Source organism: Carlito syrichta, unplaced genomic scaffold, assembly GCF_000164805.1.
Source record: "Carlito syrichta isolate Samal-C Ts95f unplaced genomic scaffold, Tarsius_syrichta-2.0.1 Scaffold303296, whole genome shotgun sequence".
Taxonomy (NCBI): Eukaryota; Metazoa; Chordata; class Mammalia; order Primates; family Tarsiidae; genus Carlito; species Carlito syrichta.
Window position 1 is genome coordinate 69,109 of NW_007247392.1, and position 18,909 is coordinate 88,017.

The window sequence follows — 18,909 nt, forward strand, 5'->3', positions numbered from 1 at the left end:
AAACCCAAGAGAATCTGTCAAAGGTCTCCTTACATTGATCAGAGGCCTTTGGCAAAGTCTCAGGATACAAAATAAATGTGCAAAAGACAATCACATTTCTTTACACCAATAATAAACAAACAGAAACCCAAATAAAAAACACAGTTCCATTCACAATAGCCACAAAAAAAATGAAATACCTTGGCATCTTCCTGACCAGAGACGTGAAAGACCTTTACAATGAAAATTACAAAACACTGCTCAAAGAAATCAAAGCCGACATGAACAAGTGGAAAAATATCCCATGCTCATGGATCGGAAGAATCAACATTGTGAAGATGTCCATCTTACCTAAGGCAATCTACAAATTCAATGTGATACCGATCAAATTACCAGCAACATTCTTCTCAGACCTAGAAAAAACAACACAGGAATTCATATGGAAACACAAACGTCCAAGAATAGCCAGAACAATCCTCAGCAAAAAAAAAAAAAACAAAGAAGGTAGTATCACATTACCAGACTTCAAACTTTACTATAAAGCTACAATCATCAAAACAGCTTGGTATTGGTACAGGAACAGGCATATAGATCAATGAAATAGAATTCAGATTCCAGAAGCAAAACCTCAATTTCTCAATCAACTCACCTTCAACAAAGCCTCCACCACCTACCACTGGGAAGAGGAGAACCTATTCAGTAAATGGTGCTGGGAAAACTGGCTGACCACATGCAGAAGATTGAAACAGGGCCCCTATCTATCCCCATGCACAAAGGTTAACTCCAAATGGATCAAAGACCTAAATGTAAAACCTCAAACCATAAGAACCTTAGAAAATGAAGGACATACCCTCATGGAAATCGGAACTAGCATCCAATTCCTGAACAAAACCCGAAACCCACAGGTCATAAGAGAGAAGATAGAAAAGTGGGATCTTATTAAACTGACAAGCTTCTGCAAGGCCAAAGAAGCCATCAAGAGAGCAGGAAGACAGCCTACAGACTGGGAAAAAGTATTTGCCAACACCAGGTCTGACAAAGGCTCAACATCTTGGATCTACAAGGAACTCAAACGTGCTGAAAAGAAAAAAACAAACAACCCCATTATAAAATGAGCCAAAGATATGAACAGACACTTTACAAAGGAAGACATCCAAGTAGCTAACAGACACATAAAGAAATGTTCAACCTCACTAATCATCAGGGAGATGCAAATCAAAACCACACCGAGATACCACCTAACTCCAGTCAGAATGGCAATTATCAACAATTCAAAAAATAACAGCTGCTGGAGAGGGTGTGGCGAAAAGGGAACACTTCTACATTGTTGGTGGAAGTGTAAACTAGTGCAACCTCTGTGGAAAGCAGTGTGGCGATTCCTAAAAGCTCTAAATATCAACCTCCCATATGACCCCGCGATCCCCCTACTGGGAATATATCCTGAAGAACTCAAATCACTCTATAAAAAAGATACATGCACACGTATGTTTATCGCAGCATTGTTCACAACAGCAAGATCCTGGAAGCAACCATGCTGCCCATCAAAAGAGGACTGGATTTTAAAAATGTGGTACATATACACAATGGAATACTACGCAGCCATAAAAAAGAACAAAATCATGAATTTCGCAGCAACCTGGATGGAACTAGAGTCTATAATACTGAGTGACCTCTCACAGAAACAAAGATCCGAGTATCACATGTTCTAACTCATATAATGGACCTTTAACATTCAATATAATAGTATAAGAAAATGACTGACAGTAGTGGGAAACTATGGGGGGGGAGGGAGGTGGGATTGACAGTAGCAAATATCTATCTGGGGATGGGGATACACCTTTTATCAACAGGGTGCCTGAATGAAACGTATTTGTATACCTAACCCTTAACTGTACCCCCACAAAACCATAATAAAAAATATTGATTATTGAAGGAAAAAAAAAAAAGAAACAAGCATCCTCAATAGTCTTGGTATGGTGGAAATGATAGAATCCTGAGGCCTGTGCTCTAGTCCGGGGGTGTACTTTAATCAGTCAGTTTGGCATGCCCCATATCTGTTTGAGCCTGGGTTTTCCACTAACAAGTTGTACTTTTATGTTTAAGATATAACAAGAAAGCTATGGGGGCTTGAATGCATGAGAACAACAGGGGCAGTGATGCTGGCCAAGCAAGTAATGACTCCTATCAGCAATCAGGCAAAGCAAACAAAGAGTAGGGAAGAAACTAACAATTACCACAACCCACCCTGTCACAGACACTGTGTTAAGGAGCTTCATAACGCTTATTTCATTTAATCTTCATGATAATCTTATAAGGAGGAGATGAGAAACCATTCCTGGCAGAATGAGGCTCAGAGGTGAAACCACTTGACAAGATCACACAGCTGTAAGCGGTACAGTCAGGATTCAACCCTCACCCCTCCAATTCTTCTTACAGAGAACACCAGTCCCGGCCCACCAGTCCAAGGCTAAACTTCTCCAACATTACTTTCTTCTGACTTTCTTTTGTCTCATAAATGTACAGTATCTGTTTTCAAAGTGTTTTAAGTATAAAAATTACCTCAGGCCGGGCACAGTGGCTCAAACCTGTAATCCCAGCACTTTGGGAGGCGGATGTGAGAGCACTGCCTGAGCTCAGGGGTTCGAGACCAGCCTGAGCAACATGCCGAGACTTCGTCTATACAACAAATAAAAAAATTAGCCAGGCGTGGTGGCACATGCCTGTGGTTCCAGCTACTTGGAAGGCTGAGGTGGAAGGATCACCTGACCCTAGCAGGTCAAGGCTATGGTGGCTGTGAGTGCCGCTGCACTCCAGCCTGGGCAACAGTAAGACTCAAAAAAAAAAAAAAAATTTACCTCAAAAAAAAAAAAAAAAAAAAAACACTCCCCAAAATGTGCCTGCTTAGACTTGCCCAGTTAAACTTCATGAACATAAGTTACCTATTCCTTCCCTCTTCCAACAACCACTGGGAGGCAGGCCTTGGAGACCAATTGCGACTTCTGACTTTAGGGAGCTCACAACAATACAAGGTGCATTCTGGGGCTGTAGACTAAAGCACAAAGTATGTCTTCATTAGACTATACCCCAGCTAATGACATGCACAGGTATCCTCAGAACTCAGACAAGGTTCTCTGAGAGGGTTTGTGGAGGTATTAACTTATGACATGCTATGTACCAACAGAACAGAGTTCTTAACTTGGGCACATGAGATTTCCTTCCTAAGGTGGCATAGTATAAATGTAAATACCATCAAAATTGTCTAATTTACTCAAAATCACTACCATCATCATTACAATTTGATTATTGTGGTGAGATGTTTAATTACTCCATTTTCCTGGGGGCAGTGATGTCTTTTGCTGCCATTAAGAAAACTGTACTAAGTATCATAATTCTATTAACTTCAAGAAGAATTACTGTTTGACCCTCTATACAAAATTACAAAGTGTATATACTACCAACCTAATAAGTTAAAGCAGGTGCAATCATTACAAATTAAGTAGTATTTAATTTGTTATAAAATCTGCATCAGACTGAAGAATGCCGTGGCTAAAAATGACTCCAAAATACAAGGATCTATCACAAGAAGAGCAATATTAGTTAGGACAGCTCTGATGTCATGACATCTACTAAACTGTCCTAAACACAAAACAGATTTGTCCTAATTGTAAGGATTTCATTTCAAAAGACTATAAGTATCATTCAACTAAATTTCATTTAATTAATCATTCCATAGGGTTGCAAAGTAATTTAGATGTTTCAAATAGTAAGGTGTGAAGTGATTCTATTAACCTTACATGAGGTACCCGGAATAGTCTAATTCATAGGCACTGCTATGAGGATGCGCTGCTAACAGGAAAAATCTTCAACTGGCTTGCTCAACCCAGCCCTTCCCTGACAGGCATGTACCTTGGTAAGTATCCAGTAGTGCTTAACTAAGTTCCTAAAAAAGGTAACCCAACTCCTTTCCTTCCCATGACACTATGCATCCTCCAAATTATAACCACACCAAAGGAAGTATCCCAAGGGAAGATGCCAACAAAAAGTATCTTACAGTTAAACTATGTGATAATTCCCAAATTCAAAACAAAACCACAAAAATAAATGTACCCTGTAAGACTTAGTTGTGTTAGCAATGTTATAAAACAAAATATACTGCATGCTTATAATTTTTTTAAGTATAATATACACAGAAATGTGTACACCAAAATATGACTCTCTGGATTACATGTGACATTTTCTTTTTTAGTATTTTAAAAATATATTTCTGCTCCCATTTCTTTGTGTTTTTAAAATATATTTCCATCAAGGCTGCAGTGACCATGAGCATGCTACTACATTCCAGCAAAAAAAAAAAAAAAAATATATATATATATATATCCCCAAATTTCTATAACAAATATTTTGTGATCAAAAAATAAATTTTTTAATAAAATAAATATTTTACATGAAACTAAAAACTTATTTGAATTAAGTTTTACTTCCTAAGTTGTTAAAAGGTTTAAGATCTATTCCTGCCTTAGGTTCATAACCTAGAATGGCAGAATGTTTCAAGCAAAATCTAAATAAATAAATTGTTAATATAAAACTAAATGTAAGCCGGGCTCAGTGGCTCAGCCTGTAATCCCGCGCTTTGGGAGGCTGAGGTGAGTGGATTGCCCGAGCCCGCAGGTTCGAGACCTGCCTGGGCAACTTGGCGAAACCTCATCTCTACAATAAATCAAAAAATCAGCCAGGCGTGGTAGCGCGTGTCTGTAATTCCAGCTACTCGGAAGGCTGAGGCGGAAGGATCACTGGACCCCAGCAGGTTGAGGCTGCGGTGGCCAGGAGCGGCCACTGCACTCCAGTCTGGGTGACTGAGACTCCAACTCAAAAAACAAAAAAAAAAATAAAAATAAATGTAGAAGGTGGGACTGTAAGATGGCATAGCTGCGGTGGAAAATAGGATTGTGAGTTCTAAAAAATTAAACACAGGATTGCCATATTATCTAGAAATTCCATTTCTAGTATATGCCCAAAATCAGAGACTTCAACAGATAGTCGCATACCAATAGTCAATGTAGCCTTATTCACAACAGCCGAAATGTGGAAACAAACCAAATGTCCACGAACAGATGAATAAACAGAATGTATATATACATACAATGGAACATGCATCAGTCTTAGTGAAGTTATGACACATGCTACAACAGACACTCTGAAGACATTATGCTAATGTCAAACAAGCTAGATTCAAAGGGACAAATACTGAATGTCCACTTACATGAGGGACCTAGAATAGTCAAATTCATAGACAGAAAGTAGAATAAAAGTCACTAAAATATATCTTTTAAAATAGTTAAAATGGTAAATTTTATTCTATGTATCTTTTACCACAATTTGTAAAAGTCAAATAATGATTCCACATAGCAGGCCTGCATTAATAAACTCAAAGATACATTTTTTAAAAAAATTAGATGTAGGCAGGGCGTGATGGCTCATGCCTATAATCCCAGCACTTTAGGAAGCGGAGGCAAGAGGACTACCTGAGCCCAGGGGTTCAAGATCAGTGTGGGGAACTTGTCTAGACCTCTTAACTACAAAAAATGAAAAAATTAGCGAGGCATGTGGCGTGTGCCTCTTGTTCCAGCTACTAAAAAGGCTGAGGTAGAAGAATCTCCTGGGCCCAGCAGGTCGAGTCAACAGTTGGCCATGAGTGCCACTGCACTTCAGCCAGGGAGACAGAGTGAGACTTCAACTCAAAAATAAAAATAAAATAAGGTTTCAGTCCTTAAAAAATACTTCTGAAAAAGTATAATCCGTATTTCTTTAATTCTATCTTGAGAACGCAACAGAACATTTCTAAAAGAAATATAGCCTTCATAGAACTTTCCAGCACATACAATTCAAACTAGACCAAACAAATTCTAAGATAATAGGTCTTTCCAGGCCAAGCTCAGAGGCTCAGTCTATAATCCTAGCATTTTGGGAGCCCGTGGGTTTGAGACTAGCCAGGGCAACTTGGTGAGACCTCATCTCTACAATAAATAAAAAAATTAGTGGAGCGTGGTAGTGTGTGCCTGTAGTTCCAGCTACTTGGAAAACTGAGGTGGAAGAATCACCAGAGCCCAGCAGGTCGACAGTGGAGTGGCTGTGAGTATGCCACTGCACTCCTGCCTGGGCAACAGAGTGAGACTCCAACTAAAACAAACAAACAAACAAAAAACAGGTCTTTCCAGGGCTTGATTGATAATCATAAAAATGATGAGTTGTAATTAGCATGTGTCATATTAAAAGTTTACTTTCGAAGTACTTCACATCACATTTTTTGCAACCTTTTCAATCTACTATTTTATCTAGGAAATGCTTTCTGATGAATAGCACTAATATTTCAGCCTGAATTATCACTCACTGTGCATTATTATTACATGAATCAATGTTTTTTTCTTTTTTACTATATGGAGATAAAGCAAAGGCAGAAGAACAGAAAGGAGAAATGCAAGTAGAGGCGGGAAAAGCATTTACTGCCCTCAAAGATAATATGCTGACCCACTCTGTATTTTCTTCAGCACTTAAAAATATATCCTGTACCCTCACTGCACTTATTCTATGTCCGTTAGTAGTGCAGATCAATATCCCACTCCCCGGTATGGCTATTCCTAGTTCCTGGCACTGTCCCTCAGAGAACTTGTGGCATAAGAAAAAAAAGAAGTTATTTTATTTTATATTCTGATAGCAAATTAAATCAGGAGGGCAAACACAGAGCTTCTAAGTTTAGAAAGAGACATTTAGAACTGAAGGACTGAAGGAGTAATGGAGCAACCAATCCTTTAAATCCTCTAAGAGCACATTTATTTTACTTCTTCCTAGGAACCAAGTGTTAAGGAAGAGTGGGGAGGATTTTATTTTACTGATCTAGCAAAAATATATTTGAACGTGTTTACAGTGCTTAAAAAACAGGAAATGAGAAATACTACAGGAGAACTTTGTTTTTGATGAAATAATGGTCTCAATATAAACAATACTGAAAAGTTGGGGTTGACCTAAAAGCATGTGGCTTCCACAGATCTCAACCCCTCATTCTAATCAGAATGTATTTGGATGCTGATGCCACCAACAGGACATTTAACGTCTAGACAAGTCTTCTGCTGACCTAAAGCTTTTTTTTTTTTAAAGAATTTGTCAGCATTTAATGAACCTCCCTCCATGTGGCTTCAAGCCACCAGGACATAGCCTCCCCCAACACCCTTAGTCTTCTCAGTTCTTATGCTAAAGAATTTGGCATTCATGATGACAGGCTGCTTTGGGAGCTTTCCTTTTCCCAGAGCTTTGTAGTAGGCCAATCAAGCAGCTCCAGTCTTGTTTTTAGCAGCATTTACCCTTGTCTGCTCACTGACCAGAGTCCACAATTTATCTAGGTTAACAATGGGACAGAAGCTCTGGTTCCTCTTTAAATGGTAATGCCTCATACCAACTTTCCCAAAGTATCCTGGGTGGTATTTGTCAAAATTGATCCTGTGGTGATGCAAGCCACCTGCATTACCACGGCTTCCCGGGTATTTTGGTGCTTGCAGATGTGGCCCTGGCTGTGGCTCACGTGGCCCTGAAGTTTCCGGGTCTTCCTCAGTCTGGATGGCATGGTTGCAGCCTAGACAAAAGAGCTAAAAGCTTTATTTTTTTTCTTTTTTTTTTTTAGCCCTGCCCTCTGTCCCAAGCTAAAAGCTTTCTAAATAAGAGGCTAGAATACAGTAAGCAACCCTTCAGGCCTGGTTAGCACCAATATTCTGACTCTTCTGGTGTCATTTTTGGAGCATGAAACGAGTTTGTGGCACTCTTCATCACAGAAGAAGATTCTCAGAGGAAACTGTATTGTTGAAACAATACATTTTAAAAGGCCTAAACACTTTTCAGTAAGCAAACTATGGGTTTAGACTACTCAAAACAGCAATGTCAAAATGCCAATTGATTATTTTTAATTGCAAAAAACTGAATGAAAGCACTCACATGGATACTGAAAGCTCCTAGTATAGGTTTCCCTATTTGCATAAACTGAATGGGTGATGTGATTTTAGTTACCAGTTCAAGTGGCTAAGCTGTCTTACAATAAGAATTTATTTATAATTAATAGGCTATTAATAAAGTCTAAGATGCCTCATTAAAAAAGCATTACTGCAGCCGGGCTCGGTAGCTCAGCCTGTAATCCCTCGCTTTGAGAGGCTGAGGTGAGTGGATTGCCTGAGCCTGCGGGTTCGAGACCTGCCTGGCCAACTTGGTGAGACCTCATCTCTCTACAATAAATCAAAAAATCAGCCGGACGTGGTAGTGCGTGCCCGTAATTCTGGCTACTCGGAAGGCTGAGGCGGAAGGATCGCCAGAGCCCGGCAGGTCAAGGCTGCAGTGGCTGGGAGCGGCCACTGCACTGCAGTCTGGGTGACAGAGTGAGACTCCAACTCAAAAAAAAAAAAAAAAAAAAAAAGCATTACTGCATAATAATATGAACAAAATACAGTGTTCCTTGGTATCCACTGGTGATTGGTTCCAGAACCAACTGGGGATAGCCATGGATGCCCAAGCCCAGATATAAAATGTTTTAGTATTTGCATATAACCTAGCCACATCCTCCGGTAGACTTTAAATCATCTCTAGATTACTTATAATACCTAATACAATGTAAATGTTATGTAAAAAGTTACATTATATTGCTTAATGAATAATGACAAGAAAAAAGTCTGTAGACACAATTTTTTTCAAAATATTTTCCTTTTTTTTTTTTTTTGCTCCTTTGCATATATAACTGAATATTTTCAATCCATAGTCCATGACCATGGAACCCATGGATACAGAGGGCCAACTTCAATAGCATATATATATATTTTTTTTTTTTTTTTTTTTTTGAGTTGGAGTCTCATTCTGTCGCCCAGACGGGAGTGCAGTGGCCGCTCCTGGCCACCGCAGCCTCGACCTGCTGGGCTCCGGTGATCCTTCTGCCTCAGCCTTCCAAGTAGCCGGAACTACAGGTGTGCGCTACCACGCCCGGCTAGTTTTTGATTTATTGGAGAGATGAGGTCTCCCCAAGTGGCCCGGGCGGGTCTCGAACCTGCAGGCTCAGGCAATCCACTCACCTCAGCCTCCCAAAGGCGCGGGATTACAGGCTGAGCCACCAAGCCCTGCTCAATAGCATATATTAATTATTCTTTTGCAATGACCCCAGATAACAACGATGCTAGAAATATCATAAAGAACAATACAATCACAGTGTCTGCCTCTGCAGAGCTGAAGGTCTAACAGAAAGTCAAATCCTAAGAAGCAGAAACCTAGAATACAAATACAACTGGAATAATTATGCAAACAGGACACAACATGCAATATGCAGTCCATGTGATACTGTTTTTTTGTTTTGTTTTGTTTTGTTTTGAGGCAGGACCTCACTCTGTTGTCCAGGCTGAAGTGCAGTGGTGCGACCACAGCACACCATAATGTGGAACTCCTGGGCTCAACTGATTCTCCGGTCTCAGCCTCCTGGGTAGCTAGAACTATAGGCCTTGCCGCCACACCCAGCTAATCTTTTTTAATTTTTGCAGAGACGGGATCTATGTTGCCCAGGCTAGTCTCAAACGCCTGACCTCAAGGGATCCTCTACCTCAGCCTTCCAAAGTGCTGGCATTATAGCCATGAGCCACTGCAACTGGCCCATGCGATACTAGTCAATGTGTTAGAGGGAAAAAAATTGTCTGCAAAACAGTAACAACTATACAAAAATTATATATCCCAGAAAATGGTTATATCAAATCCCAGAAGCCAAATTCTCAATGTCCCAGCAAACAAAATGTAAGCATTTCCTCAGTGGATATAATCCAGTTTCTGGCAGGAACCAGAGTTCTTACTAACATTCCTCCTTTTTTACCAATGGAAGTTCTCATTTGAGCACAAAAGATTTAAGGGTAGAACTATCTTTTCTCTATTTTTGAGCACATTCCATTCTAGGAAAACTTTCAAATAAGAGAGTTCCGGGGCTTAGGGTAAATGTTTTGGTATACAGCACTACAATTTGTTATGTCTTTCATCTTATGCTATAGCAAAAACAACTCAAAAACCCTCTCAGAGTACAGAAAAGCCAAATGTTACTTTCAACAAAGTCTTCCATACTAATTCTGGTGGGCTTTTTGCATCTGAGCAGATGCTGTACCTCTGCTTTAGATTAAATGCCATTTCCCATGTCTAGAAAGAATAGTCTCAAACATTTTAAAAATAAAATATACCTTAAAACTATTTCACCCATTATATGGTAAAAGGGCTGCAAAAAAGAAACAAAGTGTCAGAGATCTGCTGAGACACTAACTGTTACAGCTGCTTGAACAGCTGTCATCCATCCACTACTATCAGAAAGAATGCCCTGAATCCTCGACAAATTCTACAAGGCTAAGGAGTCTGAGAGTGTAGCATTCTCCAAGTTTGTCGTCCTTCATGAAGATGCAGCTGAAGCCACTTGCACAGGTGACTGAAGGTAACCCTCCTACCTTCATTTAAAGAACAACTTGACTGCTGTTTTAGAATTTTGTTTTTTGGGATTTTTTGAGTTGGAGTCTCACTCTGTTGCCCAGGCTGGAATGCAGTGGCACGTTCACAATCACTGCAGCCTCGACCTGCTGGGCTCAGGTGAGGCTTCCACTTCAGCCTTCCAAGTAGTGGAACTATAGGCACATGCCACCACACCCACTAATTTTTTTATTTATTGTAGAGATGAGGTCTCACCACGTTACCCAGGCTGGTCTTGAACCTGTGGGCTCAGGCAATCCTCTCACCTGAGCCTTCCAAAGGGCTGGGGTTATAGATGTGAGCCACCACGCCCAGCCACAATTGTTTTAGAATTTCTTAACACTGATTGTGACTACCTTTTGCCTCATAAGTTTTGTTAAAATTCATTGTTCATTTAAGAGGAAAACTTAAGTTCCTACAACTGTCATTTCCCACTTAAGAGGGGAAATGGCAAATAACTGATTTGACTAGAAGTACAACTTGCAATAATGACCTCTGGAAATACTACTTTACTCCATCATCCAAGGGGCTGCTTTCATTTCATAGCACAGAAACTTTAGGCAATTCTAAGGCACAGAGCATCTAACAGCTCATTGTAAGCGAAGAAATAACTCTACTGAAGCCATGTGTTCAGGTTAGAAAAGCAAACAACCCAAGTAGCAATAGTATTAGCAGCAAAATATATATATATACACATATCCGGGGTTGTGAAGCCGTGATCTTATAAAAGTACCACTTTTATGTAATACTGTTGTTTTTAAAAGGAAACCAGAAAAAGAAATACCAATGATTAGGAATAATGTTTTTGTTTTGTTTTTTTACAGTGAGCTCACTGTAAAAAATTTTAAAAATTAATTTTAATTTCAGTGGCTCAGCCTGTAATCCCTGTAAAAAATTTTAAAAATTAATTTTAATTTCGGTGGCTCAGCCTGTAATCCCGCACCTTGGGAGGCTGAGGTGAGTGGATTGCCTGAGCCTGCGGGTTCGAGACTTGCCTGGACAATTTGGTGAGACCTCATCTCTACAATAAATCAAAAAATTAGCCAGGTGTGGTAGCGCGCACCTGTAGTTCCAGCTACTTGGAAGGCTGAAGTGGAAGGATCGCTGGAGCCCAGCAGGTCGAGGCTGCAGTGACCAGGAGCGGCCACTGCACTTCAGTCTGGGTGACAGGGTGAGACTCCAACTCAAAAACAAAAACAAAAACAAAGCCAAACTAAATTTCCAGCAATAGCTAGGCAGAACCACACTCTATTGACTCAATAAATGTCTACTGAATTTAACATTTAGGTAATCAGAGCAAAGACCCTACAGCACAGCCCCCTTCCCCCAGCAGAAATTCCACAGGGTAGGGGAGATCTAGACACGTAAACGGAAGTGAAAAACAGTGAGGTCGGTGCTCTGATGGGAAAGCACCAGAGCTGGGACGTGTGCTTCAACCACCAAAGAGAGGGAGGCAACAGTGGGCTCACATGCCAGAGAAATGCCTGGTGGAGGAATGGAAAGGAAGGTGGCACGGCTGTAGCCAAACAGCTGAGGCTTTATCCTAAGAAGCCCATGTAATCCCTGGAGGGTCTTAAGAGGGGACATGGCATGATGAGATGCAGGTCTGGGAAAGATTACAATGGGTGGACACAAAGACTGCAGGGGGCGAGAAGGGAGAGCTCAGGAGGAGTCCAGGGTGGCTGCAGTAAACCAGGAAAAGAAAGGATGGAAGCCCCAACAGGGAAATGGAGAAAACTGGACAAGAGACAGGCTCTAGGGGATTCTGTGACCGAGTGACTGATCTGATAGGACCAGGGGAGCTGGATCAGCAGAAGGGCCACGTCAAGGCTGACACGCAAATGCTCAGCTTGTGTGAGTGAGTGAACTGTGCTGCCACTGACTGTAGCAGAGAACACAGCAGAGCAGATCTCGCAGTAATGAGGCGTTCTACTTGGGACATTTTAATTTTTAAGTACCTATGGGATACCAAAGCAGATTGTCCCAACAAGATTTATAAATCTTTTTTTTTTTTGAGTTAGGGTCTTACTTTGTTGCCCAGGCTGGAATGCAATGGCACAATCACACCTCACCATAGCCTTGACCTCCTATGCACAGGCAATCCTTTGGCCTCAGCCTCCCAGGTAGCTGGGGCTTCAGGCGTGTACCACCATACCAGGCTAATTTTTAAAATTTTTTTGTAGGGATGAGGTCTCACTATATTGCTCAGGCTGGTCTTGAACTTCTGGGTTCAATGACTCTCCTGCCTCAGCCTCCCAAAGTGCTTAGATTACAGGCATGAGCCATTGCACCTGGCCCAGATTTATAAGTCTTAAGCTCATGGAAGACATCTGGGTTGGAGATTTGGAAATTCAGCACGAGATCATCCAAGGAAAAGTGTGTGGAGTAAGAAGAGCAGAGGATCTTGAGCAGAACTCTAAGAAACCCCAACAGGCCGGGCTCGGTGGCTCAGCCTGTAATCCCGTGCTTTTGGAGGCCGAGGTAAGTGGATTGCCTGAGCCCGCGGGTTCGAGACCTGCCTGGGCAGCTTGGCAAGACCTCATCTCTACAATAAATAAAAAAATTAGCCGGGCATGGTAGCGTGTACTTGTAGTTCCAGCTACTTGGAAGGTTGAGGCGGAAGGCGTGCCGGAACCCAGCAGGTCGAGGCTGCGGTGGTCGGGAGCGGCCACTGCACTCCAGTCTGGGTGACAGAGTGAGACTCCAACTCAAAAAAGAAACCCCAACAGTACAGGGACAGAGTATCCCACAGAAGAGACTGTAAAGGAATAGGCAGAGTAAGAGGAAAAGCAGGGGAAGACAGTGTCATGGAGGCCAAGGGACATGAGCATCACAAGCAGGAGCTATGTTAGTGTCTAATGCTGCTGGGACACCAAACAAGGGCTGACAAACGTCCACTGGTGACCTCTACAAGAGTCTCAGGGAGGCTGTAGGCGGAAGCAGCCAGATTGCAGCAGGTTGAGGAGTATGTGAAAGGTGAAGGAAAGGAAACAACAAAGATGAACAACTTGTTCAAGAAACGTGACTGTGAAGGAGAAAAGAAAAACAGGGTAGCAACTGCGAGAAATAATTGGAGGTGAGGGACACTTTCTGTTAAACGTTTAATTTTAAACATGCAGAGACTTGAATAAGTTTAAATGCTAATGGGACGGAGCCAGTAGAAAGAAAGATCTAAGATAGAAAAGAGGCTCTAACAACTAAAAGTAAGTATTGAGTAAGTAACGGAGAATGGGATGTGAAACAGAGGTGTAAAAAGTTGTAGAAAGGGGGATATTCTCCTTTATCACACAAGAGGAGAAGGATGGGTACAAATGCAAGCCGGGCTCGGTGGCTCAGGCTGTAATCCCGCTGCCTTGGGAGGCTGAGGTGAGTGAACTGCCTGAGCCCATGGGTTCGAGACCCGCCTGGCCAACTTGGCGAGACCTCATCTCTACAATAAATCAAAAAATTAGCCGGGTGTGGTAGCGCGCCTGTAGTTCCAGCTACTTGGAAGGCTGAGGCGGAAAGATCGCCGGAGCCCAGCAGGTCAAGGCTGCGGTGGCCCGTAGCAGCCAGTGCACTCCAGTCTGGGCGACAGAGTGAGACTCCAACTCAAAAACATAAAAATAAAAATAAAAAAATAAAGGCACTGCGGAGCAGTGGAGCAATTGGGAAAATCCTCCCAGCTACCAGGGAGGATGGGAAAGTGGTTTCGAGCAGGGAAACCCTACCAAGATGGTAAGACAGAGCCCAGGGGAAGTTGGAGACCATAAGTCTTTAAAGGTACCCATCTGATCTCCTGTGAGCTTCTCTTCTCCAGGAAAAAGTTTTGTTTTTGTTTTGTTTTTTTTAAAAGCTAATCTAACCAGAACGGGAATAGAAAGTTGCTCAGAGGATATTTTTCATTTAAAGGCAATGACAGAAGTGCTCCTGAGACGTCCATCATTTTGTTTGTCTTGTAACATACACATTAGAAATAACAGTTTGCTTAAGAGTCATCCTCCTTGACCTCTGAAAGCATCTCATCCATTTGTTCACTACAGCTCTGATTACAACCTTCCCGTAAGGATTTATAACCACAGGCATGGTACTAATTTCATCAAATGGCAAACGGCAAGAGAAACATCATACATCCATCATCTCAATTATGGGTAATTACATTTAAATATTTAGAATAATCGTATCATAAAGTGTTTACTACATTCAAACACTTAGAATAATCGTATCAACAAAGTATTTACCTAAAACTTATCATAACAATCACATACATAAATAATTGTCAATTATAAAAAGAAAATGACCTTTTTGGTTTAACCAGTTGCCTTGTAGAGTGTGAAATACAGCCACAGTCTTCAATAAGTATATGCGAATGTGACATGAAGATTTAATTAATTTAAAGATCACTAAAGCATTCTTGTGTGTTGACCACAATTTTGTGATCAGCATTACTGAGTACAACTTATATGATTAACTTATACGTGATCCAGATTTATGGTACAAGAGGCTATATAGCTGTTGTTTCAGGTGTCTATTGCTGAATAACATACCATCCCAAAACTGAGTGGCTTAAACCAATAGCTATTTGTTATCTCTCTCAAATCTATGTTTTAAGCACATTTGGCTAGAGTTATTCAGCTGAAGTAACTAAGTATACTCAGTTTGAAGGCACTGGAAGCTTGTCTAGGGTTAAATAAGCCTCACTCATGTATCTAGGACACTTCAAGGGGTCTTTTTCCACCTATAATCTACAGCAAGCTTCTACACATGATTGTCTTCCAAGAGAGTGAAAACTAAAGCTGTCAAGCCTCTTAAGGACTATGCCAGAACTGGCACAGTATCACCTCCGCCAACTTCTATTGATCAAAACAAGTCACAGGTCCAACCTAGATTCAAATGGGGCAGAAATAGACTCTGTCTCTTGATGGGAGGAGCTGGCAGTCAAACACAGGGATAGGAAGAATTGCCAGCAGTCATCTTTGGAAACAACCTACCACAGCTGTAAACAATACTTCTGGATGTTTCCACTATGCCACTTGTGTTCAGGATTGAAACTTTCGAGGAGACAGACTATTTCCAAAACTAGAACTATTTTTTAAAAGAATGTCCCAGCAAAGAGCTGACCCTGTGACATGCTAATCTCAGAAAAGTTATGAGTCTTCTTTTCCAGGGCTGTGGGAAGGACAGACATCAACCTTCGGAATGGTCTGCGTCCAGTCTTCCCTGGGCGAGAGTTAATATTTCCTGAAGTCATTTCATACCTTACAATTTGTTACTGTATATGCATGGATATGATCTCATTCTTAAAAGCGTATTTATTAATATGGTAATCAAAAATATTAACTATTTGAACTCTTGCTATTCAAACTATCTAAATCAAGAATCAAACAATTTGAGGTTAAGTTCTTCATTACCAAAACTCTTGCTACGGGCTTTCCTAAATTTAGGAATAAGCTGGATTTGGATATCACAATATCCCTCACAATCTGAAATCTCACTATCTGAACTCAGGAACCCAATAAATTTGCAGAGCAAAAAGTATTTCAATCCCCAAATATTAACTGTTGTCTTTAGAAATTATAATTATAGGTCATGTACATTCTTCTTTCAACTTACTTCAGTTTTCTTCTTTTGCTTACAAAGTTAAATAAAAAAATTAGTTCACATTGTGAATTAAAAGTACTTGGAAAGTTTTTAAAAATTAAGTGCATACTGTGGGTCAAATACACAACTGATTTAGATAATTACGTATTTTATTAACTGATGTCCTCTAATAAGTCTACTCTGGTTAAATTCAGCCAATACTCACCACACCTCTCTTGCGCATTCATCAACAAATACACAATATGTAACATTTTGAGTTTTGTTTTTTTTTGTTTTTGTTTTTGAGTTGGAGTCTCACTCCATCACCCAGACTGGAGGCCACCCCAGCATCGACCTGCTAGGCTCTGGCGATCCTTCCATCTCAGCCTTCCAAGTAGCTGGAACTGTAGGCTCACACTACCATGCCCCACTAATTTTTTACCTATTGTAGAGATGAGGTCTTGCCAAGTTGCCCGGGCTGGTCTCAAACCCGCGGGCTCAGGCAATCCACTCACCTTGGCCTCCCAAAGTGCTGGGATTACAGGCTGAGACACCGAGTCTGGCCGAAATTTTTTTTTTTTTTAACTCATAGCATATTTTTTGTTTTGTTTTTTATTTTGGTTTTTTTTTTTTTGAGTTGGAGTCTCACTCTGGTCGCCCAGGCTGAGTGCAGTGGCACGCTCACGGCCACAGCAGCCTCAACCTGCTAGGCTCAGACAATCCTTCCACTTCAGTCTTCCAAGTAGCTGGAACTACAGATGCGTGCCACCATGCCCAGCTATTATTTGTGATTTATTGTAGAGATGAGTCTCACCAAGTTGCCCAGGCTGGTCTCGAACCCCGGGACTCAGGCAATCCTTTCACCTTGGCCTCCCAAAATGCTGGTATTATAGGCATGAGCCATCGCGCCCAGCAGGACACATTTTTTAAAATCTGCCATGGGCTGGGTGTGGTGGTTCAGCCAGTAATCCCAACACTTTGGGAGGCCGAGTTGAGAGGACTGCCTGAGCCCGGGGGTTCAAGACCAGCCTGGGCAACATGGTGAGACCTCATCTTTATAACAAATCAAGAAAAATTAGCTAGGTGTGGTGGTGCACGCCTGTAGTTCCAGCTACTTGGAAGGCTGAGGCCGAAGGATCGCCTAAGCCCAGCAGGTAGAGGCTGCGGCGGCCGGGGGCGTGCCACTGCACTCAGCCTGGGCGACAGAGTAAGACTCCAACTCAAAAATAAAATAAAATAAAATGTGTCCTAACGCCTTGCCTGGACACTAGACTCGTTAAGGGCCCAAATCTTTTTTTTTTTTTTTTTTTTTTGAGGTCTCCCAGAGTGCTGGGATTATAGGTGTGAGCCACCGCGAGGGGTCCAAGGGCCCAAATCTTATTTCCCACTGTCTAATGTGGTTCACACAGAAGGAATAGTGCCATCATAACAAAGGTCTTTTACTTTGCCTCACAGTTTCCTCTTCCCACAGTGACTTCTCAGGAAAAGAACACTGTCTCAGATCTCCCAGCTCCTGGGACAAGCTCTTGTTGGAACATACTGGCACTCCTTAATTTTAAAAATTTAAACTTTTTTTTTTAAGCTACAAGCTGGACAGCTTTGGGTTTTGCGGCTATTTGTTTTCTGAAGTCCCCAGAACTGGATTACTTGGATCACACACATAAAACTCACTTGCAAAATAAATCTCATTAAAAATTAATATACTTCCTCTTCAAGAGAAACAGAGTAGAAGGTAGGGGGAAAAGGACCTGTCTAGAAGTAATAATAAATAGACTGTATTCACACAATGGATTAAATGGATTAAAATCCATCCCCAGATGAACTGCTATATTAATAGTATCTAAATATACAGTTACATGTTCGACCCTGAAAGCATTTCAAAGGGTTTAAAATTCACCCAGTGCTTTAAATGGACACTCTCCAAAGTTTAAAGCACCCTATAAACTGCCCTCAGGATTCAATCATTTTTCCATTCCTTCTGGCAAAATACACTTTGCCGTTTTTTTAAATGTTGTTAGCCCACAACACACACCAGTTTCAGAAATTCAGTTTTTGCCCACTAAGGCCTTTAATCCTCCCAAGAAAAGAATAGGGCAACGGCAAATAAGACCATGAAGCTGGTTTTTTAAAAGACTTATTACAAGATTGCTTTATAAAATTGTAATCCCAGCTGCACAGAATTCTGCGGATGGCTCTGAAGTGTCTCACGTGCAAACAAATGAAAATAAAAAGCCAATCAGGAGGTCAGAACAGAGCTCGATGATCATTTTAAATAGAGCAGGTGGGTACCTTAGCAGAGGCAAGACAAGGGAAACGTCATTCCCTCCGTTCACCGCACACCCGGGAAAAGGTCCCCACTAAGACAATCCCCCTTTATGGACTCCGTGTCGAAGGCGAAAGGGAAAGAGTTGGTTTGCGACAGAACTACCCTCGGGAGAGAAGAAAAGATGCCAAGATCTTGGGAAGGGCCGAGTGAGGATGGCCAGAGTCGGAGGGGAGGTCGCCTCTCATCAAAGCAGTCCCCCGAGCAGTGACAGGCAAAACCAAGTCCATGCAGCTCAAGAGAGAGGGAGTAGGGAAAACTTTCCCTCGCCTCTCCCCATCCTTCCCTCCTCCCCGCAGGGAGCACATCAGCCGAGGTGCCAGCGAGGTCGGGTCGGGCCGGGCCCCATCCCTCGCCCCGGACGCAGCGCCCCGCGGGGCCGGACCGGGAGCCGCAGGGAGGGAGGCGAGAAGAGCAGGAGTAACGGGGCACGGCCGGCCCGGCCCGCGGGGAAGGGAGGCAGGGAAGGGGCTGGGGGGGCCCTCCGCGAGCTCGACCCGCGCCCACCCGCTACCTGCAAGGCCAGCTGCTGCCGC

At 41.9% G+C, this 18,909-nt stretch overlaps 1 long non-coding RNA gene and 1 pseudogene across 1 annotated transcript in view; both read right to left on the minus strand.

Annotated features, from left to right (window-relative positions):
• The window catches only part of LOC103260677, a 22,409-nt gene extending 3,500 nt beyond the window's left edge, over window positions 1–18,909 (minus strand). The window contains exon 1 of the long non-coding RNA XR_002481972.1: window positions 18,888–18,909. This is a non-coding gene — a long non-coding RNA (uncharacterized LOC103260677). The remainder of the gene's footprint in view (window positions 1–18,887) is intronic.
• Window positions 7,170–7,594, minus strand: LOC110595656 (annotated as a pseudogene).